The sequence below is a fragment of the Peromyscus californicus genome, unplaced genomic scaffold, assembly GCF_007827085.1.
Source record: "Peromyscus californicus insignis strain IS unplaced genomic scaffold, ASM782708v3 Scaffold_2__1_contigs__length_46816999, whole genome shotgun sequence".
Classification (NCBI taxonomy): Eukaryota; Metazoa; Chordata; class Mammalia; order Rodentia; family Cricetidae; genus Peromyscus; species Peromyscus californicus.
This window is the reverse complement of record NW_026294540.1, coordinates 5,593,845-5,607,622: the sequence shown is the minus strand read 5'-3', so window position 1 is coordinate 5,607,622 and position 13,778 is coordinate 5,593,845.

Below are 13,778 nucleotides of genomic sequence, written 5' to 3'. Positions count from 1 at the left end.
TTCTATAGAGATACCTTTTTCTATTCTTAAACCTACACACATTACTAAACACACTGGAAGTGTTTAGAGGTTTCACATCTGGATCCCTTTTACTGCATTTCTTTTAGCCTTTCTTGTCTGCAGGAGCAAAAAACTGCTTAGTAGTGAGGCTAGGATCTCCATGCTGCTCTAGCAACTGGCTCTGCCCGCTTCTCCGTTCATGAGAGACAAGCTTAAAGGTCTTGGCCTGATATCAGAGGTTCATCCGACCAGGAACAGCATTCAACCATTCTAGAGCTCTAGAATGCCAAGTGCCAATGCTTGCACTGAGGCAGGTGTTTTTACTTTGTTTTTCTTTCTACTCAACAGACTGGTTGCTCAAGCGCTCACTGTCCCACAGAAACCCTTAAAGGAGACCTATCCTGTTTTTTTTTTTTCAGAGCTTTCTTAGGCCCTATGTGAATAAACCCACATTGGTCCTCCAAAATGTTGTTCCTGTTGTTTACTCTTTTACTCTTTTGGCTCTTTGCTCTTTTGGGGGCCAACACCAGCTCCTTATAAATAATACAAACGATGACTTACTGTTACTTATAAATGCCCAGCCTTAGGTTGGCTTATTTGTAGCCTGCTTTCCTTAATTAAATTATCCCGTCTACCTTGTGCCTCTGGGCTTTTTCCTTTGCTGACATCTGTATATCTTACTTTCACACATACTCAGTGGCTGGCCCCTACTGTCTTCCTCTCCATGTTCTCTTGTTCCTTCTTCTTCTTCTCACCCCAACCAGATTTCTCCTCTATTTATTCTTTCTGCTTCTCAGCCCCACCTATTCTTTCTCCTGCCTCACTAATGTAACTATTTATTAGAGCCTCAGGTGTTTTAGACAGGCACAGTAACACAGCTTCTCAGAGTTAAACAAATGCAACATAAAAGAATACAACACAATGTAGAGTACTAAGCACAGTAGGATCACAACCTGGAAGCAGATGCAGAGATCCACAGCCAAGCACCATGCTGAGCCCCGGGAGTCCATTCAAAGAGAGGGAGGAGGGATTCTATGAGCAAGAGGGGTCAAGATCATGATGGGGATATTATCTACAGAGACAACTGAACCAAGATGGTAGGAACTGACAAGCTTTAGACTGACAACTGTAGAATCTGCATGGGACTGGACTAGGCCTCTGCATACAGAAGTTATGTAGCTTGGTCTGTTTGAGGGGCCCATGGCAGTGGGATTAGGATCTATCCCTGGTGCATGAGCTGGCTATTTGGAGCCCATTAACTATGGTGGGACAACTTGCACAGCCTTGATGCAGGGGGCGGTGGCTTGACCCTTGTTGAACTGAATGTATCAGGCTTTGCTGACTCCCCCATAGGAGGCCTTACCCTATTGGAGGAGGGGAAGGAGGGTCAGTCAGGGGAGCAGGTGGGGTACGGAGAGCAGGAGGAGGGATGAGAAGCAGACCTGCGGTTGGTATGTAAAATGAATAAAAAATCATAAATAAAATGTTTAAATAAAAAAACATAAAAAAGAATGCAACACATCATGCATCATTAAAACAAATGTTCACAGCATAAACAAATGTAACACATCTTCAAATATTTTCCACAACATCCCTCCCCTCCGTTCCTGTACCTTTCCCTGCTTCATCTCTCCCCCCTCCATCCCTTTTCTGTGCCCTCTAACCCCTCATTATCTCATATTGGTTTCTTCACATTTTTTTTGTTTATTTTTTTTTTTGAGACAGGGTTTCTTTGTGTAAATCTCCTGCTCAGCATATGAGAGCACATTCTGCTCTTGCTGAGGACCGTGAGTCCAGTCCTCAACAACCACCACATGGTGGCTGGGGAACGATGTCTGCTGGCCCAATGACCTCTGGCCTCTGGGTTTGGCCATCTCTCATGTTCCCTCTAACTTTTCACCCCAGCACCTCTTTTTTCCCCACTTCTCACCTCGTAGTGGGATAAAAACCATGTATGGGGTGAGTTGAGATGTCACCACGCTCAGGATCTCCCTACCCTTCCATCGGGACTCTGTACAGCCACTACCAAGAACTACCAGTCACTGCCCCTGCGCAGGGGGCTCGGGCTGCACCTGTTGCTCACCAGGCATGACCTTGGGAGGGTCAAGGCCTGACCTTTACGACTCCAGTGGGAATGGGGTTGGGTTAGAAAGACGGAGGACTGGGCAGCTGGTCACTAAAGGAAAAGAGTGACTGAGAACCACACAGCCTTCAACCACCAATGAGACAGTTTATTCCTGAACCTGGTTGACCAGGGCACCAGAGATTAACCTGGCTTTATCTTCGGAGTCTCATGATAGAGAGAGGTAGAGAAGAGGATGTGTTCTGTTTTCTTTGTTCAAAACGTTAGGCTGCAGTTCAACCTCACATTGGGGGAGAGCAGTCCATGTACCAGGAACACCTGAATTCCACTAATGTCATGTCAAGATTCAGGATTTTAAATTCTGGAAATTGTCGATGTTTTTTGAATTCAGCTGTCCATTCTTCTTGGCTATGAGTGTATGTGGCTTCATCTCAGCATCCCGTTCTTCTCCACATCCCTCTATTAAATGCCATTCTACTATTGAGGAGTTTGATCTTAGCTACTCTTCAAGAATAACTGTTTCAGCTGCTGTTCCATTGCACATCAGAAGCCATCGGCCCACTGCCTGTTCAGCTGCCTTTGAAGAAAAGGGCACTGTACCTTTCCCGGACTGCGAAGGCCACTTCAGGGATGGTGCCATATTGTCCTGGCCTCAGAAGATGCCTTTTGATAAAGCCATAACCACACTTGTTTTGGCAAGAATCAGTAGTCCTTTGTTTCGTGTCCTGAGTCTGGCAGCACCTGGAGAGAGGAAGGAACAGCTGAGGAAGGACCATGGACCTAGAGGAGGTCAGTTCTCACTTTCAGTCTTTCTCAAACATGTGAGGATGATTTAAACATGATGTTCCAGAAGAATTGGTCCTGAGGCTTGAGAATCTTTGATTTCTATTAAGCGTATATTTATATTTATATTAAGCATATATTTTGAAAGTAACTTCTGTAGAATGTGGGGTGTCTACCATTAATCCGAGTACTTGGTACGCAGAGGCAGATGGATCTCTGAGTTCAAGTCCAGCCTGGTCTCCAGAAGGAATTCCAGGAAACCTAGGGCTACACAGAGAACCCCTGTCTGGAAACAAACAAAAATAGTAAAGAAACCAAACAAAATATTTTGTGTCTGGTGAATTTGCATATCTCCTACTTGTGCCTCATGAGATGCTCTGCTTGTGTCCTGTCCCCACCAACCCAGACACTCCAGTCTCCCACCAGATGGTTCACTCACCTGTCTAACTCATCCACTGGAGTGTCTGAGCCCCCGAAGCCACAGTAGCAGCCATAGTTGCTGTATTCCCAAAAGGGATCACTCCCAGGGATGGTGCACTTGACCACATTGTTGAACTGCCACAAAGCCCGACGGCTGATGCTGTGAGCAGTAGCGCCTGCTAGAAGAATGCACAGCACACTCCATCAATCCCACTCGGCTTTTACCAGGGGTCACACGTACCCATTGTTGCTTGCCTGCACACAGGTTCATAAGCATGCGTTTTGGAGCACTTATAAGCCATGCTACAGACGAGGAGGCAAGAAGAAAACTTTAGGGAGATGGTTTTCTCTATATACTATGTAGGTATTTTAGAGGAAACTGAAGGCACCAGGCTTGCACAGGAAGGTGCCTACCTATTTGAGAAAGGGAGTTGCCCTATCTCTCAAGCTAGCCTCGGAGCCCATAGCAACACTCTGGCCTCAGCCTCCCAAGTGGTAGGATTATAAATGAACACTGTACCAGGCTGGGCTGACTCCCCAGGACTAAGTTCTACAGACATTGCCTTTTGCCTTGCTTGCCTGCTCATGTCTCACTGTCAGGACAGACAGCCGCCACACTGTGAGCTGCCCTGGGGTCTGACTCTGTGTTGAGGAGCTGAGAACACTCTCCAGTCAGCAGCCAGAGACAAACTGACCTCTTAGTTCAATAACCCAACAATCCAACCATCTCTTGAGTTTGAAAGCTGCCCCACCCCTACTCAAGCCTAGGTGAAACCCTAGCCTCAGCCAGCAGTGGGATTCATCACAGTTCTAGCTGAGACCTTGAGCCAGAGAAGCAGCTGACACATGCTCATTGTTTTACACTGGAAGAACTAGAAGGAATCTGTTGTGCGGCCATGCACAGCTCATAGACAAGGATAATGGTCAGATCATCATTGTAATGTCAGCATTTGACACAACAAACTGTTCATCCGCTGAGGAGTAGGTAAATAAGCCAGGATTCAGTCTGCAGTGGGATACTCGGTCACCATTAAAATAGAAAAACCAAAAAAAAAAAGTGAAAGAGAATCCAGGTACAGTGGAACACACACTGTGTAGTTTCAGAACTCTAGAGACTGAGGCAGGTGATAATCTGAGTTCAAAGCCAGCCTGGTCCATAGGATGACAGCCTATCACTACTCAGAGAAACCCTTTCGTGTAAAAATGGGAACAACAAAAAAGAATTGCAACCCCAAACCAGAACTTCAGGTGTGAACATTGGGAAACTGTCAATGAAGATGAGGGAGATGGGGGGGCCACCCAGAGGGGACAAGGGTCCTACCTGTGAGCAGAGTGACCAGCAGCAGGAGTTTCATCCTGAGTGTGTGGAGGACTCAAGTGACTTCTCTCTTTATAGTTCTGTGTGTAATCCTAACACTTGGGAAGTTGAGGTAAGTCTTGGCTAGAATGTTGAGTTGGAGGACATCCTGTGCCAGAATTATATAATCCTGTAAAAATAATAATAATAATAAGGGCCAGAGAGATGGCTCTGCAGTCAGGAGCACTTGATGAGCTTGTGTGGGATCCAGGCTCAGGTCCAGCAGCAACGAGGCAGCTCACAGCTGTCTATGACCCCAGTTCTGGAGGATCAGACCCCTCCTCTGGCCTCTGTAGGCACTGCTCACACTTAGTTCACAAACACATATGCAGGCAAAGGGCTCAAACACATAAAATAAAAGTCAATATTATTAAAAGGAAAAGAAAAATCACATTGTGAGGGTACCTTAGGCCCTAGGAAATGGGTGCCAGGGCAATGTGGCAGAGACAGGAGGGGCGTCATTGCTTGTGTGGGTGACTGTAGTGGACTTTTCCAAGGGATCGTCTGAATTGATTTAGAGGCTAAAGGAGCCTAGCTGTTGTGGACATGGGGTGAGCATGGAACCCCAACCCACAGGCTATTAGACCCCAACAGGAACTCTGAACCAGATCTTCAGATGTGACCAATGGGGGTCTGTGCATTTAAGACAAGGTAGTTGTGGGGGGCACTCAGAGGGGACAAGGGTCCTACCAGTGAGCAGAGTGACAAGCAGAAGCAGTTTCATCCCGAGTGAGGGGAGGACTCAGTGACTCCTCTTTACAGTCCTGTAGCTGTGCTCTGACAGTGTCCAGTCAGCAGACGGGGCCTGTGACTACTGTGTGTGTAGCACAGAAGTAGAATATGTGCACCCTCACACACAGTCCCGACCTGCAGAGCTGCTGTAGATGGTGACAGAGCCTGAATCAGTGCTGTCACAGAGACAAAGAGAAAGGGCTAGTTCAACATCCCAACCAGCTCAAGTCAGTGACTGGCAAAGTGCCAAGTCCCTCCCCCGTGGATGCTTTGAGGTCATAAGATCTAGACATTGCTCCTGGGGTTGGGTCTGAGGGATGCAGATAGTGACATGTGGCCCCAGGTAAGAGTAGCTGGCCCCTACAATCCTTCATGTTAACTGTATAAACTACATGCTAAGTCTTTCCCAAGAACCTGACACAGCCTATTAAGTAGTCCAGTTACATATTCAATCTTTAATTAATTAACCAATTAATTAATGTGTGTTGTTTGTGTGAGAGAGAGACAGAGACAGAGAGACAGAGACAGAGAGACAGAGAGACAGAGACAGAGACAGAGAGACAGAGACAGAGAGCGCACTTGAGTGCACGTGTGGAGGTGAGAGAAGAACCCTGTGGAGTCAGGTCTCTCCTTCTTCCTTTAAATGGGTTCCAGGAATAAACTCAGGTCAAGAGACTTGTATTGTAGGCTAGATCTTACTAACCTACAAACTTCATTTAAGAACTGGAAATGAAGGCAGGTGGTGGGGGGGGGTGGTTTTGCATGCCTTTAATGTCAACACTCAGGAGGCAGAAACAGACGAAAATCTGAGTTTCAGGCTACCCTGGTCTACAGAGTGAATTCAAGGACAGCCAGAGATACACAAAGAAAGATTGTCTAAAAAAAAAAAAAAACAAAAAAACAAAAATATTTAAAAAGTCAGAAAACAAATGCCTGCCCAAGGGCCAATATGATTCAGGCAATCCTCCAGCTGAGGCTCTCCCTACCCAGTGTGTGAAGCTGACAATCAACCATTGCAGGGGCTGGAGAGATGGATCAGCACTTAAGAGCACTTTCTGCTCTTCCTGAGGAATGGGTTCTATTCTCAGCAACCTCGTGGTGGCTGGTGAACAATGTCTGCTGGCCCAATGCCCTTTTGCCTCTACGTTTGACCATCTGTCATGTACTCTGTAACTTAGCATCCTAGCACCCCTTTTTTCCCCACTACTCACCTCTTCCCTGGATAAAATCTATGTAGGGGTGAGTTGAGTTAGTTTTCTCCATACTCAAGATCCCCCCTACCCTTCCAGTGGGACTGAGGACAGCCACACCCAGCTACTACATGTCAGTGTGCCTGTACAGGAGCTCTAACTGCACCCGGGGCTCACCAGGCCTCTCCTTGGGAGGGGTGAGGCCTGAGTTTGGGACACAGATGGGGATGGGGTTGGGCGTGAAAAGGCAGAGGACTGCGCAGCTGTTCACTAAAGAAAAAGAGACCGAGAACCACATAGCCTTTAGCCAATGCAAAATTTATTCCTAAAACTGGTTGACCAGGGCACCGGAGATTAACCTGGCTTCACCTGCAGGGTGCTGTGATACAGAAAGATAGAGAAGAGAAAGTGTTCTCTTTTGTATGTTACAAAAAGTTGGGCTGTTGTGTGCCTTAGCAGGACAATTATCCTGTGGTGTGTGTTTAGGCACAGTGAAGACTCAGAGGCCACCAGGATCTAATCCTGCCTTCAGGTCATTTACAGTCAGTCCAGTGTGGTTTCCAGTCCTACACTGATCACACAGCAGAGGTGCTTTGAGTCCCGTATTTTTAGAGCCAAGATGTTCCTTTAGTGCCCATGTGACACTGCTTCCTTCTCTCTTCTCTCCCCTCTTCCCTCTCTGTCTTCTCTTTCCTTCCCTCCCTTCCCCTCCCCTCCCTTCCTCCCCTTCTCCTTCTATTTCTCTCTACCCGCCCCCCCCCCCATGTATCTCAGGCTGGCTTCTTCTTTTGTTGAGTTTAGAGACAAGGTTTCTTTCTGTGATAGTCCTAGCTGTCCTGGTACTCAATTTTTAGACCAGGTTGTTCTTGAACTCAAGAGATCTGCCTGCCTCTGCCTCTGCATCCCATGTGCTGGGATGGAAGGCAAGGCCTGGCTCATCACCCACTCTTCAAGGTGCTTCACTAAAGGCGTCTTTCCCATTAACCTGAAGCTTCCATGGCTAGACGAAATGATGTTCTCTGAGGATCCTGTTATGTTCGGCAGACAGAGAATACAATCATCGAAGTTGAGTTCTTTCTATATGTGCTTTATTAGAAGGGGCAGTGAGTAGTGACCACAGCCAGGCATTCAGGGATAGTGTAGGCAGTAACTGAGGTGACAAGTCTAACACTTAATGCCTTTGTCCTCCTTGTTGTATGGGGCCTGGGAAAAGCAGATGGCGGCCTCGCGGTCACAGTTGCAGATGAAGGCCTCACAGGGGTCGTTTTTGTCTGGAGAGAAACAAGAAAGGAAGTTGACTGGGGCCAGTGACCCTGCTCGGTACTATTTATAACCAAAAGAAATCGGTGCACCTCCCATTGGTGCAGACTCAGGATTGAGAGACGAAGCACACAAAAGGACATTGGGTTGTCCAAATCGCTGGAACACACTTACAATAAGAACATTAGTTGTTGTGGCTGGGGAGACGGCACAGTTGGTAAAGCGATAGCCATACAAGAATGAGGGCCTGACCTAGGATGCCCAGAGACCATGGAAAAATCAAGGGGTGCTTGGGGCCTCTGTAATTCTATTAATAAGTGGGGAGCACAGATGCCCACAACTTGTTGGACAGTCAGGCTATCTAAACGTGAGTGTTACATTTAGTGGGAGACCCAGCATCTAAAGACAAGGTGGACAGTGACTGAAGAAGACACGGGATGCAAACTCATTCCTGCACATAAAAATAAACACATATATTTAATCCTAAAACCAGGAAAACTACAAATACCAACTACCACTTCTAAAATTATATGATTTAAGACAATGCTCCTGCCTCCACCTCCCCAGTGCTGGGATTACAGGTGTGCACCACCACACTCAATTCATGGGTTCTGAAAGTGGAACCCAGGGCTCTGTGCATGTTAGGCAAGGACTCCAGAAACTGAGCTATATTCCCAGCCCTCTGAATCCTCACCTGTAAAATGGGAATGATAAATCTTGCCCTGCATAGGTGTTTACTCCAGTATCTGGCTTACAGCCAATGATTCAGCTCTCAGTTGTTTAGTCAATATGGAGTCAGTATAACACAGCAGCTAACAGGAGAGGCTTTGGGCAGGCAAGATGGCTCAGGGAATAAAGGCACTTGCTGCCAAGTCTGAACCCGAGTTCCATCCTCAGGACTCACATGGTTGAAAGAGAGGAACAGGACAACATTGTCCTCAGACCTGCACACCTGGGTTGTGACACAGAAATGCCTCCCCCCAGATAAATACATAAAATCTTGAAATGTTTTTTTAAAAAAGGATTTGGAATGCTGTAGATCCGTTTCCAGAACCAAATGTCATCATTTCTAAGCTGGGTGACCTTGGGTGAGTGGCCCTGCCTTCTTCATCTTCCTCATCAGGGACCTCATCTGTATTTTAGTGTCTACCTGATAAGGCTGGTTGTGAGGTCAAATGAGACCAAGGAAATGACCAGTAAATGGTGAGTGTCCTTGTTACTTCCTTGTCCCTTCCAAAGACACAGAGGACCAAGTAGAATCCAGGGATCCCAGAGGGTAGACCTACCAGCGCAGGCGATCTCATTCCCAGAGCATGAGTTATGAGTAGAAGAGGGTGTAGGGCTTGTTTTTGGAGTAAGGTGCACCTTTTCCAGTCCTTGATCTGAGTGTAGCAGTGGTCATGAGTCCGGCAGCACCTGGAGAGAGAAGGAAACATCTGAGGGAGGAGTGTGGACCTACAGGAGGTCAGTTCTCACCTGCAGTCTTTCTTAAACATGTGAGAATGACTCAAACATGATGTTCCAGAAGAAATTGTCCTGAGGCTTGAAAATCTGTGATTTCTATTAAGCATATATTTATGGAAAGCAACTTCTGTGGGGTATGGTGGTGTCTACCATTAATCCCAGTACTTGACATGCAGAGGCAGATGGATCTCTGAGTTCAAGGCTAGCATGGTCTCCAGAAAGAATTATAAGAAACTTAGGGCTACAGAGAGAACCCCTGTCTGGAAACAAACAAACAAAAATAATACAGAAACTAAACAAAATATACCATGTCTGGTGGACATGTATGTGTCCTGCTCATGCCTCATGAGATGTCTGCTGTGTCCTGTCCCCACCAGAACCCAGACACTCCAGTCTCCCACCAGATGGATCACTCACCTGTTTAACTCATCCACCGGAGTGCCTGAGCCCCCGGAGCCACAGAATCGGCCATAGTTGTTGTAGTTTGAACAAGGGATCAATCTCGATGATGGGGGGGGGGGCACTGGATCATATTGCGGAACTGTCTCGAAGCCCAAGGGCTGATGCTTGTGTGCAGTAGCGCCTGCTGCAAGAATGCACAGCACACTTCATCAGTCTCACTTGGCTTTACCAGGGGTCTGATGCCTGCCTGCTAGCTTTCCTCCTTGACTCCTACCAGCTGCTGCATCAGAAGAGCAGTGAATAGACTGTGTTTGTGTGTGTGTGTGTGTGTGTGTGTGTGTGTGTGTGTGTGTGGTGTGTGTGTGTGTGTTTGCCCTCATACCAGTTCACAAGCAAGCATTAGTGGGCACTCACGAGTCATGCTACACATGAGGAGGTCAGAGGACAGCTTTAGGGAGTTGGTTTTCTCCCTCCACTATGTAGGTCTTGGAGACCAAACTCAAGTCACCAGGAGCTGAGCAGGAAGCTGTCTACCTATTTGAGATAGAGAGTTGCCCTGTAACCAGGTTAGCCTCGTACTCTGGAGCAACCCTCTGGCATTATTTCTGAGTGGAATGATTATAAATAAACAATGCTGTACCCGGCTGGGCTGACTCCCCAGGACTAAGTTCTACAGACATTGCCTTTTTGCCTTGCTTGCCTGCTCATGTCTCGCTGTCAGGACAGACAGCCGCCACATTGTGAGCTGCCCTGTGGTCCCTGTGGTGAGGAGCTGAGAACACTCTCCAGTCAGCAGCCAGGGACAAACTGACCTCTTAGTTTCAATAACCCAACAATCCTACCATCTCTTGAGTTTAAAAGCTGCCCCAGCCCTACTCAAGCCTAGGTGAAACCCTAGCCTTAGCCAGCAGTGGGATTCATCACAGTTCTAGCTGAGACCTTGAGCCAGAGAAGCAGCCAACACATGATCATTGTTTTACACTGGAAGAATTAGAAGGAATCTGTTGGATGGCCATGCACAGCTCATAGACAAGGATAATGGTCAGATCATCATTGTAATGTCAGCATTTGACACAACAAACTGTTCATCAGCTGAGGAGTAGGTAAATGGCCAGGATTCAGAATACAGTGGGATACAGGTCACCATTAAAATGCAGGAGAAGCCAGGTAGAGTGGAAAACGCCATGTGCAATGCCAAGTACTGTTGATGCAGAGACGGGTGAGTATCTGAGTTCAAAGCCAGGATGGTCTATAGAGTGAATTCCAGGGCAGCCATTGGTATTCAGAGGAAACCCTCTCATGTAAAATGCCCAGAAAAAAAAGAATTGCAACCCTAACCAGAATGTCAGGTGTGACCATTGGGGGAACTATGCATTGAAGACAAGTGGGGATTGTGGGGCACCCAGAGGGGACAAGGGTCCCTACTATGAGCAGATGTGATCAGCAAAAGAAGTTTCATCCTGAGTGTGGTGAAGGACTCAAGTGACTTCTCTCTTTATAGTTCTGTATGTAATACCTAACACTTGAGAGGCTGAGGCAAGTCTTGGCTAGAATGTTGAGTTGGAGAACATCCTGAGCCAGAATCATATAATCCTGTAAAAAAAAAAAATAATAATAATAATAATAAAGGGCCAGAGAGATGGCTCTGCAGTCAGGAGCACTTGATGAGCTTGTGTGGGACCCAGGCTCAGGTCCAGCAGCAACGAGGCAGCTCACAGCTATGATCCCAGTTCTGGAGAATCAGACCCTTCCTCTGGCCTCTGTAGGCACTGCTCACACTCAGTGCACAGACACACATGCAGCCAGAGGGCTCATATACATAAAAATTAAAGTGAATGTTTTTTTAAAAGGAAAAGAAAACTCACATTGTCAGGGCACCTTAGGCCCAGGGAAATGGGTTGCCAGGGCAATGTGGGCAGAGACAGGAGGGGGTTTCATATACCTGAGAAGGTGACTGTAGTGGAATTTTTTTCAAGGAAGTCATCAGAGTTGACTTAGAGGGGTAAAGGTGCCAGCTGTTGTGGACATGGGGTGAGCATGGAACCCCAAGGCCACAGGCTATTAGACCACAACAGGAACCCCAAACCAGAACTTCAGGTTGTGACCATTGAGAAGCTGTGCACTGAAGACAAGGGAGATGGGGGGACATTCAGAGGGGACGAGGGTCCTTCCTGTGAGCAGAGTGACCAGCAGAGGCAGATTTCATCTTGAATGAGGGGAGGACTCAGTGACTTCTCTTTAGAGCTGTGCTCTGACAGTGTCCAGTCAGCACACGGGCCTGTGACTACTGTGTGTGTAGCACAGAAGCAGAAATATGTGCACCCTCACACACGAGTCCCGACCTGCAGAGCTGCTGTAGATGGTGACAGAGCCTGAATCAGTGCTGTCACAGAGGCACAGAGAAAGGGTTGGCTCAACACCACAACCAGCTCAAGTCAGTGACTGGCAAAGTGCCAAGTCCCTCTCCTGTGAATGCTTTGACGTCATGAGAGGATCTAGACCATTGCTCCTATGTGGGAGCCCGTTCTCGGGTTCCTCGTGGCTTTACCCCAGGCAGGTCCGCATAGAGGATGATTAGGACCACGGGCCTGAGTGCAGGGGTCCTGGGATGGTCTGCACTTGGCTGTGCTGGGGGAGGAGGTCTTTTGCTCCACCCCTTGGGCGTCTCTATAAAAACCCTGGGGCAGCAGAGACAGTCGGGCCCATTGGAAAAGGTTCCAGGCCCTCTCGAAGCTATCCTTTATTTTCTATCAGTTTATCTCCACAAGATTTCTCCGCAATAAATCCTTCTATCTAATAGTTCCTGCTGCTCGCACTCAAGAAAACTCTGGGGGAACTGTGGGGGTGGTGGGTGGGGTTAAACGCCCCACACTCTTAGGGTTGGGTTGTGATGAATGGCTGATAGTGACATGTGGTCTCAGGCAGGGAGAAGCTGGCCCTAACAATCCTCCACGTTAACTGTCTAAACTACATGCTAAGTCTGTCCCAAGAACCTGGCACAGCCTATGGAGTAGGTCCAGTTACATATTCAATCTTTAATTAATTAACCAATTATTAATGTGTGTTGTTTGTGTGAGAGAGACAAAGAGAAAGAGAGACAGCGCACTTGAGTGCACGTGTGGAGGTTGAGAGAAGAACCCTGTGGAGTCAGGTCTCTCCTTCTTCCTTTAAATGGATTCCAGGAATAAACTCAGGTCAAGATGTCTTGTATTGTAGGCTAGATCTTACTAACTTTATTTTAAAAACTGGAAACATAGGCATGTGGTGGTGGTGGAGTGCATGCCTTTAATGTCAACACTCAGGATGCAGAGGCAGGTAAATATCAGAGTTTGAGACTAGCCTGGTCTCAGAGTGAATTTAAGGACAGCCGGGAGATACACAAAGAAACACTGTATAAAAAAAAAATTTTAAAACACCAAAAAATTAAAAAGGAAAGACAGACTTCAAATGTCTGCCCAACAGATGTGCCCACAGGCCACTATGATGCAGGCAATCCTCCAGCTGAGGCTCTCCCTACCCAGTGTGTGAAGCTGACAAACCAACCATTGCAGGGGCTGGAGAGGTGGATCAGCACTTAAGAGCACTTTCTGCTCTTGCTGAGGACCAGGCTTCAATACTCAGCAATCACATGGTGGCTTGTGAACAATGTCTGCTGGCCCAATGCCCTCTTGTCTCTGCGTTTGACCATCTGTCATATACGCTGTAACTTAGCATCCTAGCACCTCTTCTTCCCTACCACTCATCTCTTCCCTGGATACAAACGATTGTAAGGGGTGAGTTGAGTTAGTTTTCTCCCCTACTCAAGCTCCCCCTACCCTTCCCAGCAGGACTCTGGACACCCCACTACCGGCTACTCCCAGTCACTGCGCCTGGGCAGGCGGCTCTAGATGCACCTGTTGCTCACAGGTCTGACCTTGAGAGGGGGTGAGACCTGAGTTTGAGTCACGGGTGGGGATGAGGTTGGGGGTGAAAAGCCTGAGGACTGGGCAGCTGTTCACTAAAGGAAAAGAGAGATTCATGTAGCCTTAGCCAATGAGACATCTCATTCCTAAATCCTGTTGATCAGGGAATTAGAGATTAACCTGGC